The sequence below is a fragment of the Echinops telfairi genome, unplaced genomic scaffold, assembly GCF_000313985.2.
Source record: "Echinops telfairi isolate 266 unplaced genomic scaffold, ASM31398v2 ScPeMD7_22;HRSCAF=79, whole genome shotgun sequence".
NCBI classification, from domain to species: domain Eukaryota; kingdom Metazoa; phylum Chordata; class Mammalia; order Afrosoricida; family Tenrecidae; genus Echinops; species Echinops telfairi.
The window spans coordinates 12,139,850-12,157,242 of record NW_022103919.1 but is presented as its reverse complement, the minus strand read 5'-3'; the positions used below and the strand labels follow the sequence as shown (position 1 = coordinate 12,157,242).

At 41.9% G+C, this 17,393-nt stretch overlaps 1 protein-coding gene across 1 annotated transcript in view; it reads right to left on the bottom strand.

Annotated features, from left to right (window-relative positions):
- GDA (guanine deaminase) overlaps nt 1-17,393 on the bottom strand; it is a 101,420-nt gene that overhangs the window by 83,066 nt on the left and 961 nt on the right. The gene's annotated exons all lie outside the window — the stretch shown is intronic.

The following is a 17,393-nucleotide window of genomic DNA, read 5'->3' as shown; positions in this document are numbered from 1 at the left end:
AGATTGTGCCTCAAAGAAAGTCCCGATACATTAAAAAATATAAAAATACTGAAAAACACTCCTGGATCACAATACGTAAATTATGAAATATAAAACTTTGATTGCTACGGAATTAGAAATCAGTAAAAGGAAGATCATGGGAGTGAAGGGAATCAGATATATAAATTAAATCTGCCCTAAAACTACTGGTAATAGAATAAATTAAAATTGCAAAAGAAAAAGTTCATGAATTAAATGACATTGAAAACACAACATACCAAAATTTTGGGGACATGACAAACCAGGCTGAGAGGACAATTTCTACCAGTAAACATACACATGAAGGAGAGAAAGACCACCATTCAACACCTTTCCCCAATCTGGCTTAAAATTAAAAGTGCAGCAAATATGGAAAGCATATAGTCACCAGATAAAATGGATATGAATAAAATTACAGTGTTATTTCCAAATAGGAAAAAATTAATAAAACTAAAAACTAGCTACCCACATGGCCTAAATTATCGACAAACTACTGGAAAATTTAACAAAAGAAAAGAAGAAAAAGATACAAACGACACGAATAAGAAATAAAAAGAATCAATGTCACAATAGGGTCAATTGAAATAATAATAATCCAATGCTATTAATAACTCTATCCTAACAAATTTGAATGCTAGAAGAAATGGACACATTTCTAGAAACACATTATATACCCAAACTAACACAAACTGTGGTAGAGAATTGAACAGACTCATCACACAAAAGAGAAATTGATGAAGTCATTAAGAAACTCCCAAGCAAAAAAGAATTGGCCCAGATGGCTTCACTAGAGAATCTACCAAACATTCAGATAAGAGCTGACACAAATTCAAGGCAAACTAGATCAGAATAGAAAAGGATGGAATGCTCCCAAACTCATTCTATTAAGGAAGTATAACATGGACACCCAAATTAGCAAAGCCATCATTAAAAAAGAGAATGATAGGCCAAGATCCCTCATCATGATGGGTGAAAAAATTCTCAACAAAATCTTAGCTAATATAATCCAAAACCTATGAAAAATTACACCATGGTCAAGTGGGACTCGCACATTAGGTACATAAGGATGGTTCAACATTTTTCTTAATCAACATAATCTACTACATAAATAAAAGAAGAACCACACGATCCTATCAATTGATGCTGAAAGACAATTCAAAATCCACCACATATTTTTGATTAAAAGGTTCCGCAAATGGGAATAGTAGGAAATTCTTCAACATATATGCAAAACCAACATTATTTTTAGTGGAGAGAGGCTGAAAACTTTGCCCTTAAGAACAGGCACCATCCCAAAATGCCCTTTAGCATCGCTACTAATCAATATTTTATTGCAAGTTCTAGCCAGAATAGTAAGATAAGAAAGGAAATTAAAAGTATCCAAATTGTCCCGGAAGTAAAACTACCTCTATTTGCAGATAATACGATCATATGCACAGAAAATCCTAGAGACTCAATAAGAAAATCATTGGCGCCAACAGAATGATTCAGCAAAGTAGAGGAATATAAGATAAATATACAAAATCAGTAGGATTCCTCTACACTGGCAAAGAGAATTCTGAAAAGGGAATCAGGGAAACAATAACATTTACAATAGCCACACAAAATATGAAGATCTTAGGAATACATTTTGCCAGAAACACAATAGGCCTATATAAAGAAAACCACAAAACATTACCACCAAAAAAAGACATTTACGTAAATGGAAGAGTATACCATGCTCATGGATGAGAGAAAACATTGTGAAAAGGTCAATAATCCTCAAAGCAATCTACAGATAAAATACAATCCTGATCCAGAATCCATCATTATTCTTTACATGCATGGGAAAACTAATCATTAACTTTATATGGAAAGGAAGGAGACCTTGGACACATAAAACATTACTAAAGCACAGAGCAGGGGGCCTCACACTTGCCAAGATCAAAACCTACTGCACAACAATGGTAGTAAAGCATCTTGGTATTAGTATAGTGACAGACACAGAGACCAATAGAACAGAACCGAGAACCCAGACACTTGTCTATGGACAGCTGATTTTTAGACAGAGTCAACACACATTGAGAAAAATACAGAGCATTAATAAATGATGCTGGCAACCTGGATTTGCATTTGCAGAAAAATGAAATAGGACCCATATCTCTCATTATGTACAGAAACTAATTCAAGATGAACCAGAGTCCTAAATGCAAAACCTATAAAGATCACCAACTAAAAATCGGAGCTCTAATGCATGGCATAAATACACTATCAAACATAATTAAAAGTGTACAAGCAGCTGAAGGCCAACTATATGACGGGAACCTTCTAAAAATTAAACAGTTATGCACAACAAAAGACTTCAGCAGGGGAGTAAAACCAGAACCCACAACCTGGGGGGAAATTTTGGCAATGACATTTTAGACAGACTAATCTCAAAAAATATATCTATATAGAAAACCTCCACACCTTAACTACAAAAAGACAATCTAATTAACAAATAGCAGAAGGCATGAACAGCCATATCACCAAAGAAGACATTCACGCAGCCAAAAAAAACACATGACGAAATATTCATGACAATAAACCATCCCCACCCACTGCCATCAAGTGGGTTCTGACTCATAGTGATCCTGTACAAGGATTCCTAGAAAGGACAGGAAAGAAAGGTGAATGGAACCGGCCAACAGGGAGGACAAAGGAAGAGTGATGTTACACTGTGAGGGATGCAACCGATGTTACAAAGCAAAATGTATGAGACGTGGAATGGAGAACCAATTTGCTTTGTGAACTTTCACCCAAATTACAACAAAAGGAATATATACAAGGGTACGTAAAAAACAAACAATTTTTTTTCAAAGCTGTGTATTTAATTTTTTTTACAAAACTACCTGATCACCTTCAAAGTACTCTCCTTTACGCTTAATCCATTGGTCAAATCTGCTATTTCATTCTTGGAAACATTTTTCAAACTCATCCCCTTGGATGGCTGACAGCACCTCCCTTGGTTTTTTATTGTTCTTCACCTCTTCTACGTCCTCAAATCACTGTCATTTCATGTTCCTCTTTATTCGAGGGAATAAAAAGAGAGGTCAGGTGAGTCAGGTGTGTGGGGCAAGAGAGGCATGCTGTTTTTTGCTAAAAACTGGCTCACTGAGATGGCTACATGAGTAGGTGCAATGTTGTGGTGACAAAACCAGCCGCCTGTCTGCCACAAATCGGGCTTTTCCTGCATACTGCTACACAATCTTTTCAGAAGTTTCATTAACAGTCTGACTCGGTGGAATGAACTCCAAATGCACTAGTCGACATTTTCAACTGTTGCCGAGGCTGATAGACTTCCAAAACAAGGTTTGTCACCAATCAACATTTCAACTGTTTTGAAATGAGAAAAACCCTAGTATACTTGAGCATTTCCCATAGCGCTGTCCCTGGAAGCTGTGCTCAACATCACAAGTTTCTGCGGCATCTTTCCCGAACAGGAAACAAAATTTCACAGCTGCACACTGTTCTCTTAAATCAACCATCAAAAAACGAGGTTTGAGGGAAACTGCTTTTACAAAAAAATTCACTGTGACCAGAGAGAGCCTTCCCAGGTGATGACACTGGTGCACTAACAGAGCAAGTTGCTTGATGCTTGCCGAGCAGGAAAAGTGTGCACTAAACTGGAGCTTTTCCCCTTTTGGGGTGGGGAGGCACCCCCGCCCCCCCAGGTATATAAAGACATGTTCTCGCCTTTCAGAAGTTCACTCTCTGACTGAGGAAATGAAGTTTGCATGCATATAAGAGAAAGAGAATTATGATGCAAAGTGGCATGATTCTAAGGACCCAATAGGCATTATGAACGGATCTGAGAAAATTCAGAGAAGGCAGAAATCAGTGAGGTTTGGAATAAAATCAGTGTTTTTTTGGAGCAGCGGGAATAAAAGACGGATACAGTGTATATAGGAAAGCAAAGGGGATTAAAGAAATTCTGGGTGTGGCTAAACATGGGGCAGTCTAAGATGCAGAAAAAAACTATAAATTGATATGCAATTGCTTACATTTGAAAATTTGTAACTATGTTTCCTCTCCATGCTTTTTACTCTTCCTATTTCCTCACTCCATCACCTGACCCTGTTTAGGTATCCAACCCCTTCGAGAATACACATGCATTTTCCCTGCTCAAATTTTAAGTGGCATTCATAATATGAATGCCCTTGTTTTTCTTTTACTCCCCATCTTGATTGTCTGAACAGAGGAGGAAAAAAATGAATGCACGGGCCTCCATTCATATATATATATATACATATATCTTGTAGCTTTCTTTCCTAAGGGAGTCATTTGCATGTTGGCTTTCTCATCTGGATTCAATCTTTGTACAGTCATCCACCCAGGAAGGAGGAAGCAAGTAGGTGGGGATTTTCACACTTGCCTTTGAGCAGAAAAACGTCCAAACAACACTTCCCTAGGATGAAAATACAGGAAGCATCCTCTTTTCTTCCCTTAACTGGTTTTCTTTTCATTTCAAAACAACCTAATAAATAATTTATAGAAAAAGTATGCCTTATTTGTTTGACTATAAGAAAATGAACAGTGTTTCACTACTGACATCTTGAATTTTAAAACAGTAATACCCACCATATACCAAGTATTATGGGGATACAGAAATGCTGTTATGTTTTAATTAAATTATATAGTTCTGAGATAAGATCATAAAATGCTTATTAAGGTGGCAACAACGATTCCTAAGTTCTAGCACATATATATTTACCAACAGTTTGTCATCCATACAAATTAAATATTAGAGAAAGGGCAACACCTATGTGTTTATATAATTTCTAAAATACACTTAGCGAGTGAGCTTTACATGCAGATCCTTGTAATAAGTTCCCCCTTTCTACCCCACCTGCCCTCTACCCTCCCGGTCCTGAAGGGATCACCCGCCCTGGATTCCCTGTGTTTCCAGTTCCTATCTGTACCAGTGTACCTGCTCAGGTCTAACCAGATTGCTAAGGTAGAATTGGGATCATGATAGTGGGGGAAGGAAGCATTTAAGAACTAGAGGAAAGTTGTATGTTTCATCGGTGCTGGGGATGGACAACAGAAAAGTGGGTGAAGGGAGACGTTGGACCGTGTAAGATATTAAAAAAATAATAATAATTTACAAATTATCAAGGGTTCATGAGGGAAGGGAGAGCGGGGAGGGAGGGGGAAAACGAGGAGCTGATATCAAGGGCTCAAGTAGAAAGCAAATGTTTTGAGAATGATGAGGGCAACAAATGTACAAATGTGCTTGATACGATGGATGGATGGATTGTGATGAGATGTACGAGCCCCCAATACAATGATTTAAAAAAAAAAAGAGAGTGAGCTTTATGACAACTTGCCTGGGCCAGGATTCTGCCATGATGAAATCTAAGGTAATCAATTCCATGATGAAGTCGGTGAACAGGCAAGCAGTGGTGAAGCGAATAAAGTGTTGTTGTTATGTGCTACCGAGTCAGTTCCAGCCCCTAGCGACCACCGTCCTCACAATTGTTCCTCTGCCTGAGGCCGTCATTGCAACCATTGCGTCCGTCCATTTTATTAAGGGTCTTCCTCTTTTCTGCTGCCCCTCCACTTCAGAAGGGATGATGTCCTTCTCCAGGGACTGGTCTCTCCTGACAATATGTGCAAATATGTAAGATGACACCTTGCCATCCTTGTCTCTAAGGAGCACTCCAGCTGTCCCTCTTCCAAGACAGAATCCATTTGTCCTTTCAGCATTCCATGGAACTTTGGATATTTTTTTTCAGCACCCACCACAATTCAAATGAATCGATTGTTCTTCAGTCTTCCTTATTCAATGTCCAACTTTCATATGCTTATGAGGTGATGGAAACTACCATGGCTTGAGTCAGGCACACCTTAGTCCTCAAAGTGACATCCTTGCTTTCGATACTCTAAAGATGTCTTGTGCAGCAGGTTGACCTAATGCAACTTGTTAGGTGGAGTACAGCCTTCTTAATTTGACTAGAGCCGTCTTAATATGGTCAGATCCTTCATACTACTGAAATGAACATCCCATCAGGACTGGAGAAAGGTGGTTAACAACCTGCAATAGGTAACGTAGGTAAAACCACCTACATTATTCCAGCTCTGTAGCATAGTCCGAATTAAACACATAGTCCGATGACACAACCTTGCTTGCTGGACATGAGGAGGACTTGAAGCACTTGCTGATAAAGATCAAAGATTGCAGCCTTTGGGATGTATTACGACTCAATGAAAGAAGATAAAATTCCTCATAACTGGACCAATAGATACGATCATGATAGAGAGAGGATTGAAGCCATCGGCATTTCATTTTAGTGGGATTCACAATTAAGACTCATGGAAATAGCAGGTGAGAGATCAAATGATATGCTGAATTAGGCAAATTTACTCTACAATATCTACCTAAAATATTAAAGAACAAAGATGTTGCAGATGTTCTGTACGAAGATATAAATAAGCATGAATATAAATAAGTAAGACCAGAGAAGATGGATGCTTTTGAAATATAGTATTCGATTAAGAATATTATGAGGGTCATGGACTGTCGGAAGAATACATAAATATGCTTCTGTAGAAATATAGCTGAATTCTGCTTAGCAACAGTATGGCAAATCTTTGCCTCACATATTTTTGACGTGTTATGGAGAGACCAGTCTCTGGAAAAAGACATCAAGCTGGGTAAGGCAGAGGGCCTTCAAAAAAAGAGAAAGGCTCCCAATGGAATAAGAAGAAAACAACATACAGATAAACTGTCAGAGGAAAATTATCTCTCCCACTCTAATGTACTTGTTACAATGAGTCAAGAGTGTTAAGTATTGCTTGTCTACTGTGCCAGGTCTGTTTGTGCATGAAAAGAAATCATGTACTAGTTGGTATACAAAGCATGCTAGTCCATTCTATTCATGGATTCATTCAAAAGCATTTATTGAATACCTACTTTGAGCAAAAGCATTATGAAAAGTACTATGAGAAACCTGAGAAGGATAATTAACACTATTGTTTATTGAGGGGCTACCATGTTCCAGGACTGTAAATTGTAAGTGGCAATTTATGAGCAACATTTCAAGTAAATTACCATGTTAAAAAGAAGCAAAACATAATACAAAAACCAATGGGGTAGACAGGCCTCTATGATCTACATTATTTCAGCTCTGTAGCATAGTCCGAATTAAAGGCTCTTGAGAACGTCATTAGGTTTCAGAGTTCTAATTAAAAACTACTCTTCCCGGGTTCTTAATTACTCACTACAACACGAAGCTAATCACAGTTCCCCAATGGCCAAATACTTTGTTATCAAGCATCTAGATTAGAAAAAGCCAGAGTTCTTATTCAAATAATTGCTTATTTGTAAGATATTTTCAGCTAGTGCTATGTACATTTTGCTGATTCCCAAAGTGAACTTTCCCACTATGTGGTTGAAAAAAAAAAATCCAAGCAACATTTATCCAACAAATATTCATTTGGGTGGCCAGCATGTGCTAGTCGGGAAAATGAAGATGAGAAACCATAGCTCCTGCCTTCAAAATTAGGCTACGGGGGAGGTAGAAGAGGTCAAGTAAGAACCAGAGAGGTGCCAGGTAGAAAACGGGGCAGAAAGAGGAGCACAAAGAAGCCCTGCCTATGAATGGAAGCCCAATTGGAGGACAATGGAGGAGGAACGAGAACCAAGGCACACAGGTAAGGTAGAACTGGGATCATGATAGTCGGGGAGGAAGCACACACAGAGAGTTAGTTGGAAAGCCAAGCAAGATCGGAGCTTGACATCCGCCCAAAGGCACCTTGGAAGAACATCATGGGAATCCACTTCCCCAAACTCAGTCATTGAAAACCCTATGGGGCAAACCCACTCCGGCAGAGGTGGGCTCTCTGAGTCAGACTGATTTAACCAAGACTGATGTTAAGCCATGGGGAGCAAAAAGGGATTCTTTTAAATACACTGGTTTTGCATTTGGAGAGAAAAACAAAAACCCAATCCAGACAGGTACAAAGTTAGAAATGTAAAATGTATTTCGACATCCATGATTCCCCTACTTTAATTTTCCAAAAGTAAATATTATTTGTGTTTTTTTAGTATTGCCTTCTACAAATGTGTCTTATGGGTGTCTGTAAGGCGATGAGTACTCAGGGGGAGGTTTCATTTCAGAATGGAATTAAGTCTTGATCTTTTTCCTAGAAGGAAAGCTACATAGGCAGCTCAGTGGTACCCCAGAAGCCTGTGCAAGGGGCTCTACAATGAACACAGAGCCACTGAGTCAAGATTGCCAAAGGCCCTCTCCAGCCTAGTCATACAGGGTACGAGAGACTAGACCAGCACCTAAGTTGTTATCCCAAATATTCACCTCATGCCCTGAATCATAAGCCCAATTAATAATCACTCTAAGAGGAAAGAGAAAAACTGGTTTCTTAGGAGACTAGCCAACAGAGCACCCTTCAGCAACTAAAGCTGTACGGCAGGTATTCAAATGATTCCAATTCTCCAAATGATGTTTACACTTATTCCTTCTAACAGTATTAATGACAGAAGTTATGCAGGTGGGCTATAATTCTTAGGATGCATGACTGAGGTAGTTAGTTTATTGTGCCAACCTGGCCGATAAACACATGTCGGGTTAATTGAGGGGCAGAGGGATAAATGGCTCCATGAGCCTCGCCTTTCTAGTTCTCGGGTCTCTTGCTTTCTGATGGTTGGACCAAGGCGCAGCTTCCTTACCCAGTTCCTTGCTTCAGCTGGCAAGGATCACTTCCTGCAAGACATCCCCAAGGAGACACCGCATGGACCTACCCCGATGCAGCCCTGGGTGCTGGAGCAGCTGTGTGGAGACCCCTACCAGCGCTAAGATGCTTATACATTCACTGACTTGGCTATCCTCCTGCAGTCGGTGTCATAGTGTGTGTTTTGTGAGATGGAAGAGGACTTGTGGATTGGTGTCGGATATATGGGCTAATGTTGGACTTGTGGGCTTGGGCAGCACTAGGTTGGGATGCTTTCTTGATGTGCACTTACCCTTTATATAAAACTCTCTTCTACATGAGTTTCTGTGGATTTGTTTCTCTAAAGGACCCAGACTAACAGACTACAAAAAGCCATAAAGCACAGTGAGTTCCTCAAAGAAGAACCCTATAGTTCCTTATCTTGACGTCTACTTTCCAACTGACCCCTCCTTACCAATTACATACAGTGACTGAGAAAGCTGGCGGGGGTCAATTCATCTCCAACCAGTATTCAAATAATAACAATCTAACCTCTTGTTTGAACCCTCAGAAACAGTCAAAACATATAGTGATAAACATGTAACAAAACTGAGTCAACGTAAACTGATAGAAATAAAAATGGCTGCTGTCTCGTTCACAAGCCTTTCTCACAGCTCACGTAGTGCAGCATGATGTGGTCACCAGCGGCAAAGCAGCAGTGGCCACCAGGGACATAGAGATAAATATTTGTCCTCGTCTAATAACTGGATATCTAACGAAACCTTTAAAAAATCCCATGTAGGTATACGGTAAACTGTCTTAATTTGGCTCTTCTCTGTAACCCTCACCAAATGATTAGTGCATGCATAACACTATGCATGCATAATAGGCATGCATAATGCTAATAAAGGGGATTGCCACTCCCTTGGTTATAAGAATGAGCCATCTTGGCAGGAAGAAAGAGAGAAATCCCAAGACCATCAGAAATGGAGCAAGCCTGAATCTCCATCCGAAGTGGTGGAGGCTGAGGTCAGAAGCAACAGAGGCTACAGCATGGAGACCATGGGACAGAGCACAGGCAAAGGCAAGGAGACCACGAGAGGAGGTCTAGATTATGAGGCTGTGAGGCCGTGCAGCAGGATCGCTGCCTGGCCCATGGAAGTAGAGGCGAAGGGACCATGTGGATGAGGGAGGAGCAGAGGACAGGAGAGACTTGGCTGCTGGCTGAGTAGGGGTGTTGCAGCAGACCGATGACTGTATCCTTAATGTTTTCTGAGCCTGGTTTGTGGAAACCTAGTAACTTCCCTAATAAACCCCTGTAATTGTGATTATTGTCTTTGAGTTCTGTGTGGATATTGTAATGAATTGTCCAATGCAGCTGAGAAGTACAGTGCCATGGAAGGAACTTTGGGTGTCAGTATAAGTCAAGAAAGATGGTGCGTGGAGGCCTATCTGACCTCTGCTTCATGGCCATAGGGAAGCCAGAGGACGTTGGATATGGCCCCTCCTTGCCGCTTATGCAGGCTGATAGTTTTGCCTTGTTCCCAGCTGTCACCCTTGAACGAAAGCAGCTCCCCCCATCAATATTCTGGAAGGAAGGAATGCTTGACCATGTATATTGCCAGGAATCCTTGTAAGGTGGGAGGCAAAGAAAGGAAGCCACCCCCACCCCCCACCCAAATGACAAATAACAGACTCATCAGTGACGAGCTCAAAGCATTTCTCTTAAAATGAAAGCAATGAAAACCAAGTGACATTAGTTGTGCCAAAGTAGGGTGGAGACGTCAATATATTCTGATATATTAAGCACCGCATTTAAGTAAAGGCCAGATGTGGAATACCGTACAACATAAAAATTTCTCTTTGAGATGCAAAATTTGTTCATCTAGAGGTTCCTAATATCTTGATGTCATTTACTTTATGGAGATCTGATGAAAGCTAAGAAAGATCTTTATGGAAAAGTCTATACGCAGACACTGAAAGAACTGGGGGACAGAAGAAGGGTGTGGTGAGGGAGGCACAGGACAAGCTAAGGGGTGGACCAGAAGAATTTGACATGTCTTGAATTATTAATCCTTAAGACACCTTAAGGATTATAAATCCTTAAGACAACTATAAATCCTTAAGACATCTTGCCAACTCTTTTGCAAAGTACATGTTTATACTCCCTGGTTCAGTTTCCATAAATTTGGATTGACATATATTGAAAAGATGCACATAGGAGTCGCTATCTTTATATTCTGGAGGGAGGTCTGGCTGCAGGAAGGCTGGGGAATGGGGGCTACCTCCAGAGTTGGCTTGGGTTTTGTGAAAGCTGAAAACTGAGACATATACCAGAGGGCTTCAAATTGTTTGTGGAAAAAATTCCTCTAATTCCGTTCTCCCAGGAATTTTCTGAAGTCCTCTCCTATCTAGCTGCGGAAAGTGCAGAGGGACCAAAATGTATTACTAGTTACCAGTAGTGGGAAGAGCCCCGATCATGCAACATTTAAACACGCTGGCAACGAACTCAAAGATTGGCCATTCTAGTCCCCTCATAGACTCCACAAGAGAAAGATCTTTGGATCTGCTCCTGTAATGATTACAGCGTTGAAGACCTCATGACGCAGCGCAGGTGAGTTGGAATTGATTGGCTGGTACGTAACAACAACAAGGAACAGGAGGGAGGAAGAGGAAGTTGTTAGGCACGGAGTTTGTGTTGTGGGTGAGGAAAACATCTAGAAACGGTGGTAATGATGGTGTCTACAACACGGTGGGTGTAAATGAGGTTACGGAATTGTACTCCTGAAAGTGGGAATTGGGAAAGGTCTGGTCATCCATTTCCAACACACACACACACACACACACACACACACACACTTCATTGATAAGGGCATAGCAAACAGGACAAAAGGACAAATCCCAGGAAGAGGTGGAGGAGTTTCAATAGGGGTGACTTAGAAAGTTGTAGGTCATCTTAGACACAGCCACAAAACAAGGATGGGAATCATCCCAAAGGAAAGGGTGGATTGGCTGTCTAGAATTCAAAGACACAGCAATGAAGGAGATAGGACTGAGACTCAAAGAGATACCAAATTCACTGCCATCGAGTCAATTCCACCTCAGACTGCCCCTATAGGGCAGGGTTTAATTGCCCCTGCAGGTTTCTGAGGCTTGAACTCTTTACGGAGTAGAAAGCCCCATCTTTCTCCCACAGAGCAGCTGGTTTGGGATTGCTAACCTCTTGTTTAGCAGCCGGACTGGCAAGCACGACACCACCACGGTTCTGTGACATGGCAACCAGGATCTTTAAATCAAATCCAGGGAGTGAACGCTAACAGAAATAGATGTGTGTTCAAATCACAACTCCATTCGGTCCTACCTGCATCCCATTTGGCAATCATTCTTGGTGGCTCGGTATTTCCTATTGTCTTACCCACTGATGGAGTTTTGAAGTACAGTTTTTAAAGTACAACCTGTTGCCTTGTGATCCTGGGCATTTGGCTGTAAATGGTGAGTCCATACTTCACTGCAGTTGGCATATGTTGCTTGTGTCCGAGTTGCTGGACATAGAGGTGTTCTTCAGTCTATGAACCATGTATCCTAGCTATGTAGTGCTGTTATAACAGAAAGACGCATGAGCGTTAGCAAACAGAAATTTATGTTCTAGTAGTTAGGGGACTAGAGGGGTGTTGGTTCACAGTCCTCGTTCTAGAGGGAAGGCTGTGTGTGTGTGTGTGTGTGTGTGTGTGTTGGCTCAGGAGGAAGATCCTTGCCTTTTTTCAGCTTCTCTTCCTTAAGATATCCTTGTGGTTTATCATCTATCTTCCCCCATCACTTCTTCCTACTTTATGCCCAATCAGCTTGACTTATATCCTACACTAGTCCGGAACTATTAACCTAATAAAGAAAGCTTTATTAACTATTAACCTAATAAAGAAAGCTTTATTCCCAAATGGGATTATATCCAGATGTATGCCGAACCAAACTCCCTGCTATCCAGAGGATTCTGACTTCTAAGAGACCCTGCAGGGCACAGGTGAACAGCCCCTGTGGGTTTCTGAGAATATAACTCTTTACAAGAGATGAAAGTCTCATCTTTTCCCCAAGGAGCGGCTAGTAGTTTTCAACTGCTGATCTGGTGGTCTGTAGTCTTCCTCACAACCAGGGTTCCTTCCACAAGTATTGAGCAAACAAAAAACTCGCTGCCATCTAGCGGATGCTGACCCACAGCTACTGTCTAGGACAGTGGAGAACTGACCCTGGGCGTTTCTGAGACTAACTCTTCAGGGAGTGCAGCATTTCATCTTTCTCCCGTGGAACTGCTGGTTGTTTCGAACTGCTGATCTTGTGGTCAGCAGCCAAACACTTAACCACTACATCACTCCACAAATATAGAGGCTAGGAATTATAGCACATATTTTGGGGAGACACAGTAGGCATAATAGTAGGCACTCATTATTTGTAGAATAAATTATTAATGGCATACATATTATAGGTAGAAAAGTAACACCTGATTGCTATATTAACAAAAATCGCTTAAGAGTAGCATAATTTTCAAACCAAAGTGTATTTAGTCAATAGAACAACTAATGAACGTCTATACTTTATGTATCAGGAATCACTTGAGACATGACTAAATTATATGTAGTATTATACAGATGAATACATTTTAGAAGTAGCCTAAACAATGATTAAAATGGATATGCCATAGTCATCACAATTTTTCTTAGCATTCACTCAATAAATATTGACTGAGTATCTATGCTACTTGCAGGATCCTGTGCTATTAGATATTTCTACTTCTTTTTCTTTACATTGATCAGAATAGGTACATCAATCAATGTAAATGAAATTGTCTGTACATAATGGTCCCCAGGCTTCATAAGCATGGAATACTTACCTGCTAACTACAAGACTGGCAATTCAGTCAGATCCGAGGACGCCTGGCAATCGACTTCCACAAAGACCTCAAACAAGAACAGTCTACGGGCTCAGTTCTAGCCTCTAATACATGGGGTGGACAGGGGTCAGAGCCGACTGAGCAACAGGTGACAAGAGCCCATGACTTAATTACAAACTACAATGCATTTTCCTCAACCCACTGACACGAAACTACCAGAGGGCTTCAGAAAGGCTTTTAAAAAGTCATGGAAAATTTCCACAAGCCTTTGGAAGCTCCGCTCATACTCTAACTGATCTCCCTGTTTCCCCCCTTGGATTTTTTTCCCCTAAAGCTAGACTGGTCTTTTAAAATGCAGTATCTAACCATAGCACATGCACCATCATGACATCCTCCTTGCTCTGGCCCTGCCTACCTGCCCTACCTCATTCACCTTGTGTTACCCTTCTCGTCCTTTGACCTTGAACCACCCCCATTCTTGCATCTCGTCTTACCCTAGAGCCTTGGCAAAGCCATCCCTTCCAAAGAGAAGGCTCTTCCCTCACCCAATCCTACCTTCTTTACCTAGTTAACTTCTACTCAATCTTCAGGTCATAACTTAAATGTCACTCCTCTGGGAAATCTTCCCTCCACCTCCAGATTAAGTTCAAGTGCTGACAGATCATTCGCTCCTCCCTCAGATTAATTCATGTTCTGACAGATCAGGTGCTTCTAGTAATGTGTCACTAGATCGTCAACTTCATAGGCGCAGGGCAGAGTTTGCCTGTCTTGCTCATCAGTGTAGCTCCAGTGATGATTCCAGTGTTAGGCTCAGTTATCAGCCTACCTTTACTCTAAGTACTGCTATAGTAAAGAGAACGTTAGCTTTGGCCATCAGACAGACCTTAGTTCTAAGTCCAGATGCACCACCATCTTTGGCTGTATGTTTGCTTGTGTCTCAATACCCTCATCTGTAAGTAGGGCTAATGTTTACTGCACGTGGTTATTGTGACTCCAGAGAGATTGCAAATCACATACAAGAGAGCCTATGCACTTGGGAAGAAACATAGCTCTTTTTGCCTAGATGCATCCTTATACTCAACGGGTTCCTTTCAGTGAAAGGCACACCGGGGTCTCCCTGCCTGGTACAGCCCAGGTTGTGACTTCCTGCTGTCCCACTTGGCCTATAGGAGTGCCACCAAGTGGAAATATGCAAAACTGCTACAGGAAGAAAGGATGAAGGATTTGCTAAAGGCGGAAGGAAGGGAAGGAGCAGAAGGTACCAGGTGGGTGCTGAGCACCTGCTAAGTGTCAGCCATTTTCATTAAGTAATTTTTATCCTGAGTCTACAAATAAGGAACCTGAGGCTATGAGGGGTTGACTGTCTTGCCTGTGGACACAGGGCAGGCAAGTAGTGGAGGTCTGCCTGGATCCAGGCTTTCTGTTTCTCCCCAGGGCTCCCCGTAGTGTCTCTTGCCACCCTAGGTGGCAAGAACAGTCACCCACCTGACTCCCAACGTGGCCCCATTTGTGCCAGTGTAGTACAACACGCCCTCAGGTTTCCAATGGCTGAGGTTTGGGATGCAGATCACTGGGTCTTTATTCTGAAGTACCCCTGGGCAGGCTCTAACCTTATCATAGGCGGGCAATCACAAGTTAACCATTTGTGCCTTCCAGGGACTCTGCACCCAAGGGAACTACCTCCCCAAAGATTTTTGTCCTTTCTCTTGCTTCTGCATAAAAGTACATTAAAATTCCCACCAGGCATCTTTATACATCTTTAATCTGACCCTTTTATTTTAGGGAGGAATCAGGCAATTTAGTAATATTTGCATACACAGTGCCTCACCATTAATTACATATTTGCAAGTAAATTTCACATTGTGGGCTATTTATTTTTTCAAGCTACGTGTCAGTTTAGGAGACAAATTAACTTTGAATTCAAAATGCCCAATACTAAAATGTTGAGTATGGAGAATTTATGAATTCACTTAAATGTGAACAAACTTTATTTCAATGAGTTAAAAGTATCTGCGTCACAATGAAGGCATTGTGGAACGAAGGATGAGGTCCGAAGGGCAGAGGGTCAAGGATAGTCACTCCCCTCTCTCGGACAGGCTACCACAGACGTGGGCTCAAAACCTAGACCTGTGGCCCCTCAGCTATGCACAGCTCTCTCTCTTGTCAGTGAGTTGATTCCAACTCATAGCAAGCCTATGTGACAGACTGGAGCTGCCCCTGTGGGTTTCGAAGACTGTAACTCTTTATTTTTAATACTTTATTGTCATACACTTCATGTGTCCATGAAGATTTGTGCAACCAACGCCAGAATCGATTTCAGAACATTATCTCCGTGTACTCACTGCTGTTAGCTCCCCATTTCCCCCTCTCCCACCCTGCCATGCCCCTACGCAAGTATCAGTCCAGTCACGTTCTCTATAGATTTACTTATCCCTGACTGCACGTACAGAAAATCATACAAAGAACAAACTGGAAGCAAGCAAATAAACAAAAAAGCAACAATGACTAGACAACACACAGCAAAACCTCAATAAAAAAAGAAAGCAGGGAAAACAAAAGTTAAAACTGAACCAACTTTAGAAGGGGCACAAACACAGAGGAAGCACAAACTGACAAGTGGGATATACGGACAATAACTGAGTGCATCGAAAGACTTCGCCAAGCAACCGCTGAAGACAAAGCGGGTGAATAAGCAAATGTGGTGAAGAAAGCTGATGGTGCCCGGCTATCAAAAGATATAGATAGCATCTGGGGTCTTAAAAGCTTGAAGGTAAACAAGTGGCCATCTAGCTCAGAAGCCACAAAGCCCACATGGAACAACATAGCAGCCTGTGTGATCACAAGTTGTCGAACGGATCACTGAAGACAAATGGGTGCATAAGCAAATGTGGCGAAGAAAGCTGATGGTGCCCGGCTATCAAAGGATGTAGCATCTGGGGTCCTATCTTTTACAAAGATAAACGCCATCCTCTTCTCACTCCTATCCACAGGTTAGTCCATTCTCCACCCACACTCTTTCCTGCTACCCTCCCCATTCACATTAGGGTGACTGTCAGCTGTCAGGTGCCCTGCTGTCTGCTCCAGCTCACAGTGACCTGGTGCACGTTTCGCACCTGGAACACTGGATCTCATTCCTCCTCACTCTGACACTGGACACTCATTTTTAAAAAGCAGCCCAGGGCGTGAGCAGCTCCTTGCATTTAGGTTAACACCTCTAACCTTTCACCCTCTTGGCAGTCTCAGTCCCACCAAATCCTGAAACTTGCCCTAAGCCTGAAGTCCCCCTAGATGTTCTGATCAAGTATGCAAGGCAATTATTCATCAGTGTTCAGGTTCATGGATATTGGCGCCTCCCCATTTGACCAAGCTTGAGAGTCCCATCACCTAGGAAACACGACGGCAGGTTCTCAGAATAAGCACATGCCAAGACTTATTCAAAGCACAGCTAAAAATAAAGAATAAAAACAAAGCCAGATCTCCTTAACCAAAACCCAACCAAACCCACTGCCCTCCAGTCGGCTCTGACTCACAGTGACCCTCCTGGGCACTCCCTGGCGTTTCCCAGGCTGAAAATCCGGACAGCAACCGACTGCCACATCTTTCTCCCTCAGCGTGGCAGGTGGGTTGAGGCTGCTAGTTCCAACCGCCAGCTTTCCAGGTAACAGAGGAGTGTTTTAATCACCTGCCACCAAGGCTCCTAGGGCTTGGTTACTGCCGCCCACAAATAGTCACAATGCAACGCTGTCGCTGACTTGCATCCTTCGCAAGGAACAGAATCTTCAACCGGGTCAATGCCCAGGATGGG